Genomic DNA, 2,905 nt, shown 5'->3' with positions numbered 1-2,905 from the left:
GCACAAGAGGAGGAAAATGTGATGGATGGTAGGGTTTCGATGCCGCTGTTTGAGTGGCGCGTCTAGCTCAAAAAATCGTGACTGAGCAGTGATCGGGCGGCTCACTCGGGCATATGAGGCGGGTTTGAGAGCTCTGGATGTAGACGCTCTTATAATTTTTTGAGTAAATGCTCTTATATTTCTTTATTATTTCTTTATTAAGAGGGAGTACTTGGGCACCAGGATTCTAAACTCCCATGGAGAACGTGGCACTGTGGCAGCAATCAATCAACAATAAATCAGAAGAGAATGGCATCTCAACAACCAACAGCGACGCATTTTATCTTTAGAAAAGGCTAAATAACGGAGTAATTAACATTAAGCTGCTTGGCCACGCAATAACAAGGATGCATTCTACTATACATTCTTGTCCAACACACTGTGCAGAACATAACTTACAAGGCAAATCACACTAAACATCGGTTGCATTTTGTTGCCTTTTTCTTGGGTCATTTCATTTCTACTTAATATAATATACAAACGGACACCACTACTTACTGGGCGCGAGTACTAGAAGAAGACTTGAAAGATGAGACGGCGGCAGCAGCCAGAGCAATGCATCACTGCATGACACAAGGCGCAGGATTTGGTGGATTCTTGAAGCTTGACATCCCAACCTAGCGAGGCTGGTGGATGAAACGCGGTGCGCCACCGCTCCTCGGGCTGCCAGCGTACTTGGTGGGCTTCTCGGTGTACCTAGGTTCTCCGAGGAGACACGCAGGGCGTCGCCGACCTTTGGGCTTGGGGATGCCAGGCTCAGCGCCTTGAGCACCCCGTCTGCACATACAGAAGCACATACGTGATGAGCTCACTGCAGTCTTGCTTCATCTTTTATTTGAGCGCTCATATCATATAGTACAGTACATATATAGGCGTGGACAGTGAAAGTGAATTGGTTGGTACCAGTCTTGAGTGCCGCTGGCGGCTGCGGCTGCGAAGCCTCGACGGCGAAGCCGTGCAAGAGGTCGTCGTCGATGGCGTCCTCGGCCTCGAAGGCGATGAGGGAATCGGCCATATCGTCGAGCTGCTGGTGCTGGTGGTACCAGTGGTCGCGAAACCAGGCGGTGGACTTGACGAGGTCCCACCACTGCGGCGAGAAGTCCTCCACCTGCTGGAACGCTGCCGGGATGAAGAGCGGGGCCTCAGGGTTGAGCGACGACGCGACGATGGCGCTCATGATTTCCCTGTTGCTGTTGGCCTGGTTGGATCAAAATCAAAACCACACAGAGATCAGGGACAGAACAGCGACCGGATCCAGTCGTGAGTTGGTGTCGCGAAACAGAGATGAAAAAGGTTGCAGATCAAAAAGAAACTAGAGCGCCGTTCTCGGCAGATCTACACACGGTAGCACGGGACAGAGACGGTTCTTGGTGCACGCATATACCTTGGATTGGGGTTGGTGATCGCAGGAGCAGAGTCAGGATAGAGAATATGGATCTGGATAGTGGACCGGGTTGGGTTGTGAGTGGGGAACGATGGGATTTTTATAGCAGTGTGACCGACGCCTAGAGGACGGAATGAAGGTGCGACCGAGGCTTCCTTTGAGAGCGAAGTATATTTTAAACCCTGTCTTAACAGTGCACGTTGCGAACAAATTTTGATGTCTAAATCCCTGAAATAAATACCTTGACTTCTTCAATCTGTGTCGTTTTCGACCTTTAGGTTGTATCCAAACGAAAAAGACCGGAATGAGTGAATTATGCAGCACATGTTTATGGGGCCCACCTGTCAGCACGAGAACGAAATGGCGAAATACTACTCCCTTCGTCTCGTCTAGGTGTGTAAGTCATCTTACGAAAAACTAAATAATCTCAAAACACTTAGGCGCGGTGCATTAACTTCTACCTTGTTTCTTGTTTCTTGACATATCAACCAATAAGAAATGAGGGTGTGCATGTTTTTAATAACTTGAGACTATCAAACACGACATGCAGTGGTTAGTTCATTGCATGCAATACTATTAATTAGCAAATAAACATTAATGTCTCTCGTTTTCCCCTCTTCCTTGGTCACGGTGCATAGCCTAACATGACTTACTCACCTAGACGGAGGGAGTACTAAATATTTAAGGTCGCATCTAGCGAGCGTTTGGCCGCTTGGAAGGGTTAGCCAGCGGCCGACCAAAAAGGAATACCACATGGTCCCCTGGTCCTTAAAAAGAAACCCCGTTATTAGGCTAGTCATAGTGGGAGTAACTTAGAGCATCTCCACTCGTTTGCCCCCCAGAAGGCATTTTTTTGCCGCTTGGGGGCTGCCGGCGAAAATTTTGGCCTCAGGAGGGGGGCAAAATTTTCCACTCGTAGCACCCCCCAGGAGCAGTGATCGTGGGCACAGTCGTCGTGGAGCGCGTCGAGGCAGCGCTTGAGCGAGCCGAGGCTCCTCAGGTCGCCGACGGTGGACACGGGGGCCGGTGTGGATATGACGAACGGGAAGAGGGGGGCCTGGTCTAGGGCGTCACCGGCGAGGAGGGCGAGAGGAGGCCGCGACTGACTGCGATGGGAGACCTGCCGCTGCTGCACGACGATGAGGTGCTGGAGAGGGAGTCGGGGTTGTCCTTCACCTTGGGCTTCGCCCTCGCCCTAGGCTTGGGCTTCCTGAACCAGCGTGACGGCGGAGACAAGGGCCAAGTCGGGGTCCCAGGGCCGCTCAAGGTGGGCGACGACGTGGGGTAGGTGGAAAGAGGGGAGAGAAAGGGAAAAGGTGGTAGACTGTGGGCTAATTGCATGCGAAAAAGTACCGTCGGTCTCCCCAGCTCGCCCCCAGTGCGCTGGGTTTCCCCTGGGAGCTTCGGTCGAAACTTTGGACAAATTCGGCAGAAAACGAGCTCTTGTGTGCATGACTGGAGCATTTTTTTAACCGGTGCAAA

The 2,905-nt window shown here is 51.4% G+C and overlaps 1 pseudogene; it reads right to left on the bottom strand.

Moving 5' to 3' along the window:
* Positions 1–324: 324 nt before the first annotated feature.
* Positions 325–1,558, bottom strand: LOC119291139 (annotated as a pseudogene).
* Positions 1,559–2,905: the final 1,347 nt, after the last annotated feature.

The sequence above is a fragment of the Triticum dicoccoides genome, chromosome 4B (assembly GCF_002162155.2).
Source record: "Triticum dicoccoides isolate Atlit2015 ecotype Zavitan chromosome 4B, WEW_v2.0, whole genome shotgun sequence".
NCBI lineage: Eukaryota > Viridiplantae > Streptophyta > Magnoliopsida > Poales > Poaceae > Triticum > Triticum dicoccoides.
The sequence above is the reverse complement of the archived record's forward strand: the minus strand, read 5'-3'. Positions and strand labels throughout refer to the sequence as shown.